The following is a 16,743-nucleotide window of genomic DNA, read 5'->3' as shown; positions in this document are numbered from 1 at the left end:
TTTTTACCTTTTGCTATAATAAATATCCCCCAAAAATATATTAAAAAATTATTTTATTCCTCAGTCGAGGCCGATATGTATTCTTCTACATATTTTTTATTTAAAAAAATCGCAATAAGCGTGTAATAAATGCTTTGCTCAAAAGTTATAGCGTCTACAAAATAGGGGATCGTTTTTGGCATTTTTATTTATTTATTTATTTTTTTACTAGTAATGGCGGCGATCTGTGATTTTTATCAGGACTGAGATATTATGCCGGACATGTCAGACAATTTTGACATATTTTTGGGACCACTGGTATTTATAGAGATCGGTGCTATAAAAATGCATTGATTACTGTAAAAATGTCTAACTGAAGGGTGGAGGGGACTGTGTAGGGGAGATGAGGGGCTCTCCCCTCAGAGAGCCGGAAACTGTGTGTTTACACACACAAAATCTGGTTCTCGGTGTGCCACGAGCGATCACAAGAGCTGTGATCGCGACCGCCGGGCACTCGCATTATCTCCATGGGCACATGCCCCTAGTGGCCACAGGGCGCAGTGACGTTACATAATGTCGATTTGCCCAGCCGTGCCATTCTGCCGCAGTACAACTTCGGCAGCTGGTTGGCAAGTGGTTAATTTCCAGAGTCTCGGCACAGGTGCACTTTAACATTCAGTCGAAATTGAACTGTTCAGCAACTGTCACATTTGTTAGTATATAGTAAAAATTCTGGTAAATCAGAGGTGCCCAGAGCATCAGATTATCGTTGCCTGATTGGACTGAATTTGTTTAGATCAATAGGATAATGGTATAAGCGTTCCACGTCTTCACTGGATACCCTTGTATGGCCATCACATGTGCAGGAATTGACTTCCTCCAAGTATTATTTTATTGTCTGTCTGAACACCAACCATTCATGTTAATGCCTCTGTGGAGAGTAAGGGGAATCAGTTGCCTGGAGCTATGTTTGTATCTTATCTCAGGAGTGGAGAACAATCAAAATTGGACTAGTTTTTGTAACCATGATCATTAGTTCTTCCTCAGTGCAATGAGGTAACGATACGCCTACAAACAAGATTGTCACCTGACTCAGACAAAAAGATCACGCCATGGTCATCTCATCTTTATGCGTACCTAAATCCAGCTATAGATCGATTGAATCTCGACTGGTTCAGCAGGGACCAGTCGAGATTTGATCCATTGATGGGCAGGCTGATTGTACCCAAGTCGATTGATGGATCAATAACCAGCTCGTTGGATTTTCAGCAATAGCTCCGTGGGAGGGATTCCCCCTTTAACGTTGATTGTGTTGATGGGGGAATTGAGCAATGCAGCAAAGAAAACCGTATAATCTATGGCCTGCTTATGACACAAGCACCGTGCAGAGGACAAAGGGTCCACATATAATGGGCAAAAATTAGCTGGTTCTCTGTCCATTGTAATTACAAACTATACACTACGACAAGGCTTTAAAAACATTAACACATATTGACAGGACTATTAAAATAATATTTTCACATTATCACTTTAACATATTAATATAGAAACAACTCAATAGAAATCCAAATACGTAATTATATGAAGCACGCTACAGTGAGTTGGAAAGACATAAAACTAACTGGTACATCAAAGTTCTCAGGGCCATTGTACAAAACAACAATGGAGCCTTTCTTCAACTTCGAAAAAGTCTTGTTTTTTATGCAGCTTCAAGGGTCAAAACCTTGGCCTACTGGTTGGCACAAAACATTTGTTTAGCTTTGTACTAACTTGTCTCCTTTATTGCCATTACATTTTCCTTGTTGTCTTATTCAATTTGAAAATATAGTGGACAATTGCAGTCTGATAATGCCTACTTCCTGTTTACTTCAGTATCTTAGTTTAATGGTACTATGTCAGTTTATAGTGATTTACAGAGCAGCCCTTGATGAGACCAGTTGTGATAGAAGAAACAGTAAAGGCCCCATGCTGTACTAATGTAGCACCGGGCTCCTGAAGAGCATGCGCTATGTTTTTGTCAATGTAATAGGAATAAAAGGGACACATTTTTTTTAAAAGAACAGCGTAAAAATAAAAAATAAACGGTAAAATAAAGAAGAAAATTTTTTTTTAATGCGCCCGTCCCGCCGAGCTCGAATGCAGAAGTGAACACATGGGTGAGTAGCGCCCGCATATGAAAACGGTGTTCAAACCACAGAGATATCACCGCGATCGGTAGAGCGAGAGCAATAATTCGAACCCTTCTCTGTACATCAAAACATGCAACCTGTAGACTTTTTTAAACGTTGTCTATGGAGATTTTTAAGGGTAAAAGTTTGTCGCCATTCCACGAGCGGGCGTAATTTTGAAGCGTAACATGGGTATCAATTTACTCGGTGTAACATTATCTTTCACAATATAAAAATACATTTTGCTAACTTTACTGTTGTCTTATTAATTAATTCAAAAAAGTATATTTTTTCCAAAAAAAGTGCGCTTGTAAGACCACTGCGCAAATAGGGTGTGACAGAAAGTATTGCAACGACCGCCATTTTATTCTCTAGGGTGTTAGGAAAAAAATGTATAATGTTTGAGAGTAATTTTCTAGCAAAAAAAATTTTTTTTTAACTTGTAAACAACAAATCTCAAAAAGAGGCCCGGTCTTTAAGTGGTTAATAAGATAATTCAAACACACAGGATAGGTATAATTAGAATTACAACCCAAAACACATTCTGTTACCCCTCCCAAGTATGGCAATACCACATGTATGAGACTGTTTCACTGCTTGGACTGATATTGTAAACATTCCTTGTAATAGAAAAAAAACTTGACAGGAACTCTTAAATTTGAGATCTGGGGTCAAAAAACCTCAGATATCATATTTACACTAAAATGCATTAAAAAAAATGCCATTTCATTTTTTTTAAATGGCCCTTTAAGAGCTATGGGTGGAAGTGACTTTTTGATGTCGCTTCCACCCTGCATTGGTATGGAGACGGGTGAGGTCCATCTTCCCCTCACTCATCTCCATACCCAGCATGGAACAACATCCGATCAACTGGCGGGAGGGGGTAGCGCATGGCGAGCATGTGTGTGCTTGCTATTCTGCTTTTACGGACTGATGTACAGGTACGTCAGTTTGCGCAGGGAGCCATTCTGCCAAAGTATATCGGTGTGAGCCAGTCCGCAAGTGGTTAAAGAAGTCCTAAACCTTTGTCATCTTTACACATGCGCAGATGTCCCAAAGAGCCTTGCCAGGACCCAAAGGCCGGGCAGAGTCCTTCGGCACATCTGCACATGCTCCATAGTGGCAGTGTAGGAGGGAGGGTGAAGATGGGACCGGTGTTACTCTGTAAGTAAAAGTGCTATTTATTGGTACCCCAGGCAAAAATAAGCATTTATCCAGATAAAACGTATGTCAAGGGCGCTCAGAATGGCACTACCAGGCAGATAGTGTCTTTATTGGACGGATGAAGTGGTCTTCAAACACTTAGGGCTGCACTCACAGAGGAAAGAAAAAAGGCGCCTCTAAGTGCAGAATTAAAACTTTTAATATCCCCAAACAAGATTAAAAATACTTACAGAATCAAGGATAAGATAGTGTTAACGATATGCAGCAGCAGAAGGTCCCAGGATAACCAGCAGGTGAACACCCCAGACTCTGGGAACACTGGTGAAGCAATCAGGCCATCTGAGTCAGTGTGGAGCATGAATCCCAGAAATGGTGTCAGCGGGAGGGGATTATTATTAATGTTTCCAAACATTTTAAAGAAAAATATGCAGGCAACATGCGCTCCTTTTTGTTTTTGGTGTAGAGAGTATTCTGAAATCTCCCAGAGGAGGTGATATGTACCGAAAAATTGTCTAAAAAGGAGATATGGTGGATTTATACGTTACATACAGTACACCATTTGACCTTAATCAGAGGTGGGATGGGGATTTTTTTTAAAGTAATAAATATTAGTTTTGATGTTGTTTAAAGTGATATTAAAGTCAGTGTTTGTCAAGACTGAGTTCACCTGCTGGTGGCACTGTGGTTCTCTGGGCCGATGGCTGCAGTTCCAGTGTCCACCAGTAGGTCTCTCCTAAAAACCATCAGGTTCTGATCAGCCACACCTGGCTTCAGCTGCCTGGTGGATATTTAAGGCTGATCCTCCCTTCCCCCAGTGCGTCACTATCCTGTTGATTGCCCCCTTGCTACCATATACTTGTACCTCCTGTATCCTGAGCCACCCTGCACCCCTCTGCCTTGCTCCTATTCTTGTACCCAGTGGTGTTCCCTTCCTTGCATCCCTGTTACCTTTATTGTAGATATTGCATATAGATAGTAGTTCATTTGTTATTTTGTCTTTTGCGGTTTGTTTTTGCTGTGTTCACTGGTTGCTGTGAATGTTTGTTGGTGTATGTTTCACTGTAAATAAATATCACTTTAATGATATATACTTTGTTTGGTCTCAGTTCTCTTGTGCAGCTATGTGTCTGGTCTCCTTAGCTGCTGATCCCTGACAGTGTTTTTGTACAGAGCAGCCCTGATCCTCCTCTTCTCGGGTCCCCCTCGTTGGTGCTATTGGCCCTTCCCTCCTGTTAAGTGCCCTCATAGCAAGTAGCTTGCAATAGGGGAACCAGAGCAGGCCCCTGAGGATGCTGGGGGGGGGGGGGGGGGGGCTGCTACACAGAGGTGGTTTCTTTACCTTGATGCATACAATGCATCAAGGTAAAAAAACCTTCAGCCTTTACAAACACTTTAATATTTTTTTTTCCAGGTCTCCCACCTACTTTTACACTTCTACACTCCGGGGTGTAATTTGTTGTAGCAATTGTAATTGTAAATTGTAACACACATTGTGCAATTTTACAGCTCTTGGCTCATATTACGTTGCTTGTCTGTTTATATTTTGTGTGCATATATGTTTTTCTACTATTGTTAGGATCTAAGCCTAACGCACGATTTCCTTTTTGCTTAGTTGGCTTTAATCACAAGTCACCTGCTTACCTTCTTTGCCTTGGAGGAGGGCAGTGTCTATATCAGGCCTCATTTACACTGAGCCCACGTTCACATTGGGGTGATTTGGCATGCGATTTGACATCAATTCGTATGCCAAATCGGTGGCTATTGCCTTGCAATAGCACTGTGCGAATCAATGCGATGCCGACTTTGCGGCACTGCACCGTTTCCCAAAAGTAGTTTCTGCATTACTTTTGGCGACTTCGGGAGTGATTTCAATAGACATCTGTGCAAGAGCCCACACAGATGTCTCTAAAATCGCTCCCGAAGTCGGTCTGACATGCGGGTATGAAATTGTGCAAGGTTAGCTTAACTCACACGATTTCTAACCCGCAGTCGGTGTGAACCTGGGCTGAAGACGGGTTTGAAATAGTGCGAGTTCAGCTGAACTCGCATAATTTCAAACCTGCATTTCAGTGCGAGTTCAGGGGCAATTTGAAAGAAATCTGGGTGGGTTAATGCACAGATGTCTATTGAAATTTCCCCCCCCCCCAAAGTCGCCAAAAGAAGTGCAGGAACTAAAGCCCCAAAGTCAGCGTGGAACTGATTTGGACGGTGCCGTTGCTGGCAATAGGCTGCGATTGACATGTCAACGGGGGGCTAAATGTATGTTCAGTTTGTGTTTGATTCGGTTTGACAGACAAAGTATTTGACTAAGTCGATCTTACTGTTGGATGGTTTACTTATAACTTAGATATCGCTGGTATGATTGAACAAGGTTATGATTTTTATGAGGGAAAAATTCTATGAACTGTTTAGACAATTTTTTTAAACATTTTCTCTTGTTGGATCAGTCAATACTATATATTTATCAAATAAGCTATTTACATTTTTCTATATTATTATTTTTTTTTAACAACGCACACATGATGACTGATATTAAACATTGCTGACTCTCAGTATAGCAAAATTGTTTGTGAAACAACAGTTGCCTTGCCAGATAAGGAGAAAAGGAAGAAGAAAAAAAAAAGACTTCTGTGGCCCCAAGACCTTGGATACTGCTAAACCTCCTAATAACATTACACTCCCCTTTGTGCTTGTTTCATTGCATAATTAGATTTTTTAACTGTATCTGACAGTTTAGAAAGCTCTGTGGTTCAACTGACAGGAAACTGCTCTTATTTATGAACCCAAGTGACGTCAATGTGCTCACTTTCAATCTACTTTGCTTTAAAAGAGAAGATTACTAGATGTATGGAAGTAATGAAGTGCAGTCATCAGAGCTGCCTTATCTTTCTCATGTCTTGCCAAAAAGAAAAAACAAAATCTCAAATCCCCTCGATGGCGTAAATGCAAGCATTATTCTAAATGGAATGTACAATTTGACACTTTTTAGTTGTTAGGATGTTGCTTTAGCTCCCACATATAGAACAAAGGCCTTATATATACATACACTGGAAAAATATGTAGGAATTACAATCTAGCACCTACTGTATGGTTAGTAATGGTAGGTGGATATAGGGAACATTTGCTCTGCTGCATTAGATACACTCACAGAAAAATAAAAACATTTCCCAAAACAATCTTTCCTTATGTGATGTCCTTTCTGTGGTCCTCAAAACCACATAAAACTTATGCTTAAAAAATGCACAATATTATTGTACATATTTGCAATATGTCTAGACAAAATAACCCTTATTGCCTGAAGCTTTATTAAACCCCAAAACAATGATTTATCATATTGCAGCTTACCAATCCTTCGATTTTTCCTTTATTTTCACCTATAGATTGACCAGTAAACCTGTTATTTTTTAAACTTCTTTTAACTGCTTCAGCGCCAGAAGATTTCACCCTCTCCCTGACCAGAGCACTTTTTGCAATTCGGCACTGCGTCGCTTTAACTGGCAATTGCGCAGTCGTGCAACGTTACACTAAAACAAAATTGGTGTCCTTTTTTTTTCCCAAAAATAGTGCTTTTTTTTGGTGGTATTTGATCACCTCTGTGGTTTTTATTTTTTGTGCTATAAACAAAAAAGTGTGACAATTTTTGAAAAAAAAAGCAATATTTTTTACTTTTTGCTATAATAAATATCCCCCCAAAAAATATAAAAAAAACTAATTTTTAGGACCATATGTATTCTTCTACATATTTTTGGTAAAAAAATTGCAATAAGCGTATATAGATTGGTTTGCACAATAGTTATAGCGTCTACAAAATAGGGGATAGATTTATGGCATTTTTATTATTTTTTTTTTATTAATAATTGCTGTGATCTGCGATTTTTATCATGACTGCGATATTATGGCGGACAAATCGGAAACTTTTGACACTATTTTGGGATCATTGTCATTTATACAGCGATCAGTGCTATAAAAATGCACTGATTACTGTGTAAATTACACTGGCAGAGAAGGGGTTAAACACTAGGGGGCGATCAAGAGGTTAAGTGTGTCTTAGGGAGTGATTCTAACTGTGGGGGGGTGGGCTACCACTGACATGACATCGATCACTGCTCCCGATGACAGGGAGCAGTAGATCCCTGTCATGTCACTAGGCAGAAAGGGGAAATGCATTGTTTACATAGGAATCTCCACATTCTACGGCTCCGTGACACAATTGCAGGACACTGGTGAACATCGAGTCCGCGGAACTCGTGGGCACAGTCACGCTGTATGCGCCCACAAGCCCCACCAATTAAAGGTGACGTACAGGTATGCCCATTTGCCCTCTGCTGCCATTGACTCACGCTGCTGTCAATCATAAAGTGTTCGAGTGGCAACCCTAACCTTGCACAGGTATAGTCCACTGTTGTAACTATCAATAAACTATCAATAAATTGTACTGTACCATCCACTGTAACCAATCAGCGGCCAGGCTGATTAGCAAAGAGGATGTCGGGGGTGAGCGCGGGACTTTTGAGATGTTAGGTAAGTATAACGGGGGGCTGGGGGCGCCAGTATTGTCAGATGTTTTTTCACCTTAATGCATAGAATGCATTAAGGTGAAAAAACTTTTACCTTTACAACCCCTTTAATAACAAGAGTCCCCCTTTACATCACGGTCCACAGAGTTCCCCTTTTATATCTAAACTCGCAGAGTTGACTTTCACTGTAAGGGGTAACTCTGCAGGCTCTGATGTAAGGGAGAACTCTGGGGACTCTAACAAAAGAGATGCTCTGGGAACCATGAATTAAGGGGGAACACTGAGAGCTCTGATGTATGGAGAGGACTCTGAAGTAAAGGGGAACACGATGCCTTTTGGTGTAAAGGGGAACTCTGATGTAAGGGGTGCTCTGAGAACCTTGATTTACCTTAGTGTACTCACTCAGAGACAGGAGAAAGAAGGGGGGAGACTTCAGTCAGAGACAGAGATGGATGGTGAGCTCACTCATCCCTTGTCAGTCAGGACCTCTCATCCAGATGTATCTGAGGCTGCTGGACTTCAAATTTCCAGCTCCCGCTTTCCTTTTCTGAGGCACAGCGCTGGGGATTGGAGTGTAGGCAGACACAGAGGAGTAGGGGTGGGAGGAAGAGGTGCAGATTGAGCCCTCTCTCCTCTGCCATCTGTGTGTGTGTTTGGTGGGGGGGATTGTTAATGCTGGTTTTGGGCAGTGTGAAAGAGAGTGTAACAGACGCTCTCAGCTGGGAAGCCATAGTCCAATCTGAATAATGTGTCTGGGTTTCAGGCAGTCTGAAACCCGGACGCATGGTTCCAAACCTGAACTGTCCGGGTGAATCCTGGACAGGTGGCAACCCTATGCAAGGTGCTTGGCAAGGCTGATGGCAGTCTCCACCAGCAGCATATGTGACAGAGAAACAACAGAAGACGCATTTTGGGAGACAAATGCCACCCTATAACAGGAAGTGCCTGAACTAGCAATTATGGTGACCCATTATTCTTTAAATAAAAGCTGCTGGTAAAAAAAAAAAAATTGAACACATTTTTAAACTACCTTAACACTTACAGAATATAAGATTTTAGTAACTAAGTTTATATCTGCTTGAAGATAAAAGGATTTAAAGCATAATTGGCTGAACAGGCCTCCAATTTTGTGATGTCGGGGTGTTGGGTGTCCCTTGCAGAACTGAATGACACGTCGGGCAACTACCGCCTTCCCTTCTGGAAGGCAGTGCAACTACATTGCAAAAAAACAAGAAATAATCACACAATATGGTCAATGTTTCTCCCTCAGCGCTCATAGAAAAATTATTATTTGAAATAACATAAGCAGCTACAAAAAACACTATACCAGAAATATGTCAAAGCAAAGAAATACTAACAGATTAGTATAGCTAAATAATCCAAATAATTTACGATTATTAAAAAGTCCACTTTAGTAGTGTAGATAAATAGAAAGTCAATTTTAGATGTGAATGTCAGATTGTCCATCAAAAAACTATATAGATCTTAATGCAAGATGATCGCCTTCACCACACTGCATGTGTAACAGTCCCCATAGGAAATCCACTTACCAGATAATACTGGGTTATACGCTTATCTTTCAATAGATGTTGCCAGAACACGTCATACACTGCATCTAAATGTTGCTCATCACAAGCAAAGAACAAAGATGCACAGCGTAATCCACTACTTAAAAAGGTGTTTATTTTAATATTCCCTAAGATTGCACACTTACAATATAACAATAATAAGAAGACATGTAACTACAATATATCAAAAATCGCTCGCTCCTGTGTACCTCTCACTGCTCCAGCGGTGTTCCCGAGTAAGGTAAGCAGGAAACAGTGACGTTGGTTGCTCCGTGGTCACACCCTGGCGCGTTTCCTCATTGCTTTAGTCAAAACAAATGGTTAATTAAAAATGTAGAAATAGAGATAGCTCAGTCTGTGTGGGGACATATATACAATATGAGACTGCCCAGAACTCCTAAAGCCCCTACACAAGACCAGAATATCGTACAAAAAATACTGCTTTCGAAGCAATCATACCTTCTGATCTGAAAGTTAGTACAGTGTCCTGAAGGGACAAACACGAAAAATTTCCCCTTACAATACCAGATTGATCGATTTTTGTTTAATCGGTACAGTTTTGGTCCGAAAATACAATACAGATACATTACATCAATTCTTTTCGTACCTAGGTTGACCGCATATTATATGGTTTTAGTAAATCTAAAGGAAAGTTGTACAAGAAAATCATATAAAAATTGTACAGTGTGTAGCCAACTTAAGGCCAGTTGTCCTACTGCCTATGTTCAGCTTTAGAATCAAGACACCTTCTCCTTAAGCCTCATACACACGATCGGACTTTGTACAAACTTTCCCGTGGACTTTTGTACAAAAGACGTAGTCCACAAGTTTGTATTGCATACACACGATCTGACTTTTTGACAACAAACACGAACGTAGTGACGTCACAACGTACTGACGATACTTCAAAAGAGGACGTTCAATGACTCCAGCGCCACCTTTGGTCAACTTCTGTATTGTAGTCTGATCTTTTGCATTGGTTCTGAGCATGCGTGTTTGTACCTTGTACAAAAGTCTGATGCTTTTGCGTACACACGATCGGACTTTGCTCCATCGGACTTATGTTGTCAAAAAGTTTGTCAGTTCGCACAGCCAACAAAAGTCAGATGAAAACAGAAAAAGTTTGTCCGATGGAGCGTACACACGGTCGGATGTTGCTCCAAAACAGCTAATTTGCATGTTTGTTGTCAAAAAGTCAGACCGTGTGTACGGGCCTTTAGAAACATCTAAAAGGTAAAAAATGTCTTACATTTTTTATTTAGTTTTTTTCTTTTTAGGTATGCTGTGTGAATGGAAACACAAACATATAGGGGGTTATTTATGAAAGGTAAATCCACTTTGCACTACAAGTGCAAATTACAAGTGCAAAGTGCACTTGGAATTGCATTCAAAGTGCACTTGGAAGTCACTGTAGCTGAGGGGGGCATGCAAGGAAAAAAAAACTGCATTTTAGCTTGCACATGATTGGATGATAAAATCAGCAGAGCTTCCCCTCGTTTCAGATCTACCCCTCTGATTTACAGTGACTGCGCTTCCAAGTGCACTTTCAGTGCAATTTCAAATGCACTTTGCACTTGTAGTGCAAAGTGGATTTGCATTTCATAAATAACCCCCATGGTGTTACTTTCACAAATTTGACAAAGGATAGAAATACGCATTAAAGAAGAAGTAAAGTCTTCCTCTTTAATTGTATCTACAGGTAAGCCTATAGTAAGGCCTACCTGTAGGTACTATAAATATCTCCTAAACTTGCACTGTTTAGGAGATATTTACTATATACACTGCCACCGACGTCATTGGCGCATGCGCATTGAAGGAACGGCTTTCTCGTGGCATTTCTTCAGGACCGGTGCTGTTACCAGCAGCACCCACGCACATGTGCGGGAGTGATGTCATTGCAGCTTCGGCTAATGACAGCGCCTGAGCCCGCAAACCCAGAAGTAACCCCGAGAAAGATGTCGGCCGTGGGCGTAGAGTGCAGACGGCACTGCAGAGCATTGTTCCAAGGTAAATATTTCATAATGAGCCAGTATGCGATGCATACTAGCTCATTATGCCTTTGTCTTGCAGGGTTTATTTTTTTTTGTGGAAACTTTTTTTCTGAGGTTTACAACCTCATTAAAGCTATTTTCACGGTTACAAGAGGCAGAACAGGGATCTACCTATGTACACAAGGCGGATTTCCGTTCTGATGGGACAACTCAGAGATCTGCTGTTCTTAGTGATCAGGAATAGCAATCTCTGTGTTGCCCCAGGAAGCCTATCCCCCTCACAGTTAGAACACACCCAGGGAACACAGTTAACCCCTTGATTGCACCCTAGTGTTAACCCCTTTCCTGCCAGTGACATACATTGATCAGTGCATTTTTTTTAGCACTGATCACTGTAATAATATCACTGGTCCCCAAAAAATGTCACTTGGGGTCAGATTTGTCCGCCACAATGTCACAGTCCCGCTAAAAATCGCAGATCGACGCCATTACTAGTAAAAACAAAAAATAAAAGTCCATAAATGTATCCCATAGTTTGTAGGCGCTATAACTTTTGCGCAAACGAATCAATATCGGCTTATTGAGATTTTTTTGCCAAAAATATGTCGAAGAATAAACATTGGTTTAAACTGGTGAATAAATGAGGTTTTTTTTTTTATATTTAATTTTTTTGATATGTATTATAGCAGAAAGTAAAAAATATTGTTTTTTTTTTTTTCAAACTTCTCAGTCTTTTTTTGTTTATAACGCAAAAAATAAAAACCACAGAGGTGATCAAATACCACCAAAAGAAAGCTCTATTTGTGGGAAAAAAAGAACATCAACATTGTTTGGGTACAATGTTGCAAGACCGCGCAACTGTCAGTTAAATTGACCCAGTGCCGTATCACAAAAAATAGCCTGGTCATTAAGGGGGTAAATCCTTCCGGAACTAAAGTGGTTAATCTTCATAATACTAAAAAATAAATATGAGTTTTATAAACGTTACTCTCACTGCCCCAGCATTCTGTCAGTCTGTAGATTTATAGCCACACACCCAGCAGTTCTGGGTCATCCTGTCCTGCAGATCTCTCAGATTTTCTATGATCTTTCATCAGTGACATTCGGTTCATCTGCAGGATACTGATAACAGAATGTGATTTGGGAGAGATTTTAAAGGGCAACTCTACCCAAATGCTTGGATTAAAGCCGTAGTAAAGCCTGCTTTGTGATTTTTACCTATGGGTAAGCCTATAATAAGGCTTTGTTCTAAGGGAAGCTTTTCATATTGTGCTAGTACTGTCTGCTAGCACATTTAGGAATCGCCTTACAATTTTTTTTTCTGCCGCGGTTTTCTGCTTTAATGCATAACTAAAAATTGTCAGCTTGCCAAATGAATTGTAGAGTAATCCACATACTCTTGTAATTCCCACTAGAACTGATATATACTGTATATGGTCGCATGATGAGAATCATAATACATTCAGAACTTTCAATTCTGCGGACTCTGTGTCAGTGCTTGCTTTTGGGTCTCACCAAAATCGTATTCAAACTAAAATGGTGCAGGACCCTTTTTTTGGTCCACACTGGAATCACACCTATGCGATCCGATTCCTGCATCATTCCACAGTTCGCACTGCGATCTGCAAACCAATCTGGGGGGTGTCATTAACTTTGTATTGACACCTGCAGTGGTTCGCATAGGGCAGTCTTAACTGCCTGTGAGAGACATCCGATGTGAGAACCCACACTGGAAACACGCTGGTTCTTGCATTGCATATGTGTGAACCCAGCCTTAGTCACAGTGAAGCGATTTGACATGTTAAATTTCCGGCTGCTGTCAGCAATGGCACCGTCCGAATAGGTATGGTATGGTATGTACTACTTTTGGTGTCTTCAGGGGGGGGGGGGGGGATCAATTTGTATAGACATTTGTGCAAGAACCCGCACAGATGTCCATCAAATTGCCCCTGAAGTTGGACTACATTGCCAAGTTGAAATCATGAGCGTTCAGCTGAACTCGCAAGATTTTTAACCTGCAGCAATGTGAACCTAGGCTAAAGCTGGATACACACTATACAATTTTCTGTAAATGTTTTCCTTCAGATTTACCAAAATCATATAATATGAGGTCAAACCTTAAGAGTTTCAATTTGTATGCAATCAGGCAGGCCCTTGCACTAGATGGTTTTGGTAAAGCTAAAGGAAATTAGACAAAAGTTGTATAGTGTGTATGGGGTCTTAAAGCTCGTACACACAGTACGAAAATCAGAAGGGAAAAGTCTGAAGACGAGCTGTCTGTGGCTTTTCGGATCGTTAGTACGGTGCATTCGACAGACGATTTTACTTTTACATCAGACAAAAGCTGGATGTGCAGGCTAAAAAACCTTTGTGTGATGTGAACTCAACGTCTGATTTTCGGATGTTCAGTATAGAAATCCATCACACAAAAGTCGAAAGTACAACCACGCATGCTCGGAACCAAGGTACGAGCCAGAAGAGTTTGGTCTTGTAAACTGCCGTTCGTAATCTAGAATTAACATTCGTAATGCGGCAATTGATGAAATGTCAAAATTCTCATCTTCTTTAATGGGATAATGAAGCTGCTTTGCTGGTGATACCGATGTAGTTATGCCAAACATATTTTAAAAGGCATTTGTTTTGTATGATTGTAAAATCACAAATCAACGCTCACCAAACTTCTACTAACATGAAATTAGCAGAAGGAGCCCAAAGGGTGGTGCTTAAGAAATGAACTTCCTCTTATACACTTATATTACGTCACTACATTCGTGTTTGTCAAATGACAATTTGCGTATCGTTAGTATGCTAGACAAAATCCTGCACACGCCCTTTTGACAAAAAACAGACGCTCGGCTGTCCAACAATCAGTCCGTGTGTACGAGGCTTTAGAGTCAAAGAAGTAGATGATATTTACACAATACACAGCTATCAATGAAAGACACTTAAGGAGTGGCTGAGCATTCTTTTTGCTTGATTAATGAGCTTGATAAAGCCTACAATCTATTTTCGCTACAAAAAACATGCAACCATTAATGGCAATTTGGCCCGAAAAGAAACACCCAAAGGAACTTCAGGTTTTAGGGCGTGGTAGCCCACTTTTATTAAAATTAACAAAAAATTAAGGTTAATACATGCATGAGTTGCCTTCACAGGGGTTCTTCTCCAGAAAAAATACAACAAAATAAAAATGCCAAGCCACCTGGTTCTCAAGGCTCACTCAGCCTTGGTCGCAGTATCATGCTGCGCAGGACCCCTCCTGGCCTCTAGGAAGGGGCTTTCCTGATACTCCAGGCTTTCACACTGCTAGACTCATGGTCCCCCCCCCAAGACTCTCTCTTCCAGTTGTCTCATCTATGGTCCCCCAGACTCTCTCAGCTGGCCCAACTCTCTCAGTCCACTGACCCGGAACCTCTCCCACATGGAGTGCTGTCTCAAGGATATTGCTTGGGTTTCTAAACCTGAGCACACCTCCTGGCTTCAGCAACTGCTCCAACAATAACTACTACCCCCACCTCCCTGAGCTATGCTCAGATCTGCCTTAAAACGAATGTGTGCACCTGGACACACACACACAACCTACAAAATTTCTATAAAACCTTGACACAAAATTAAAGACTCCATCCCACCCAATGCTCTTTGGAGTCTTCAAGTCTCCAGCCCCGATCCAGACTTGCCAAATCCAGAGAAATTGTAATATATCATTTTCTCTGCTCACAAAGCTTCTGCTGGAGCATCTCAAACAGACCCTTTGAGGCTGGGTTCACACCATTACGAATTGGATACAGAGATGCAGATTCTCTGTATCCAATTCACAATAGCAGCAGATTTTGACCGGCTCTCTATGGAGCCGGTCAAAATATCTCTGCTGTGGTTCTGGTGCGAATTTGCACAGGAGCCCTGTGCGTCTTTTGGTCCATTTCAGGTCCGAAGTCAGCCAAAAATTCGGGCTGAATTCAGGCCTGAAGCAGTAAATGGGGAGGCACAGGACCCCTGCTGGGAGCCGCATCGGTATTATGTGTGAACTCAACCTGAAAGTCCTGTGTCCATTTTAAATGAATTTTCCCTCGAGACAGGGGCTCTCACTCTCACACTGTACTATGTTGGACTATGAAGATAAATGCACATTACTGTTATGTTTCATTCCTGAGACACTGTTGCACCGTTCTGCAGTATTCCTCTATTTCACATTCAAGCATTCATTTCCTTGGAATTTTATATAGCACCATTTATACAATACAGCTGATAATTGCTCATATATTCCTTATATAAAGCAGACATCTCAAGTCTCCCGGAAGGTGTGGGAGACTCCCGAATTCTGCGGCGGCTCCCTCACACCCGCAAGAGCCTCCTGATGGAATGATCGGTGCGGCGGGGATCAGCTGTGATCACTGCTCTTCTTTGTATAGATTTTTAGCTGACAGCCGCTTCTCCTTCTCTCCCTCCCGCGACTGTCAGCTAAAAATCTATACAGGGAGATCGGTGATCCCAGCTGTCCCTCAAGGCGCACCGATCATTCCCCTCTGTGTGCTCCTCCCGGGCCACCTCCATGTCCTTCCCTGCCCACATTCTCCTCCGGCCCCCTCCATGTACTTCTCCACCCCCATTCTCCCCCGGCCCCCTCCATGTATTTCTCTGCCTCAATTCTCCTCTTTGCGGGAGCGAAACGCCACCTCCCTGAAATGAGTTTCTGCAGGTTGGGATGTCTGTATAAATTCCAAATCTCCCCTCCCCTTTTTTCATTTTCATGCACATTATTGTAAGTCTGCAAGAGTCAGAAAGAAGACAACTTCATGTCTAAAGTCCAAACTCAGAACTGAAGGATTCCCTGTGTCATTGAGATTCAATAAAGAGCAAGTGAAGTTCGTCATACCCAGAACAAGCCAACTGTTTTTGTTTAACACTAAAATACACATCAATGACATTTGCATGTCCTTCACTAAAAAGTCACTTTGAATGATTGTTTCTGTATCATTTTATATTCAAGCATATTTATTTTACTTTGATTACAAGCAGACACAGTGAAGTGATACTGTACATTTATTGGCGACATTAAGCAAATACATCTGAACTATATAGTTTATATAGTTCAGTCGCAATCTTCAATTGCGTACTTGGTGCATAAGCCAAGAAACCAATGACACAAGTCAATGTTATCTTATTTTTGGCTTTGTAACTTGTTAACATGTCCAAATGTATATGACGCAAGTAAGTTCATTGTTCTCTGTGACCTATTTGAAGAAATCGACTAAACAATGCTTACCACATACTGTAGTGTACTTTCTCTTCTGCTGCTGATAAATGGAAGGCTGAATCATAAAGTCCCACCATGCCTACAATTTCTCCCTCACGGACC

This window comes from Lithobates pipiens, unplaced genomic scaffold (assembly GCF_037356315.1).
Source record: "Lithobates pipiens isolate NorthernLeopardFrog02 unplaced genomic scaffold, aLitPip1_a1.2 Scaffold_19, whole genome shotgun sequence".
NCBI classification, from domain to species: Eukaryota; Metazoa; Chordata; class Amphibia; order Anura; family Ranidae; genus Lithobates; species Lithobates pipiens.
Note: the sequence above shows the minus strand (reverse complement) of the source record.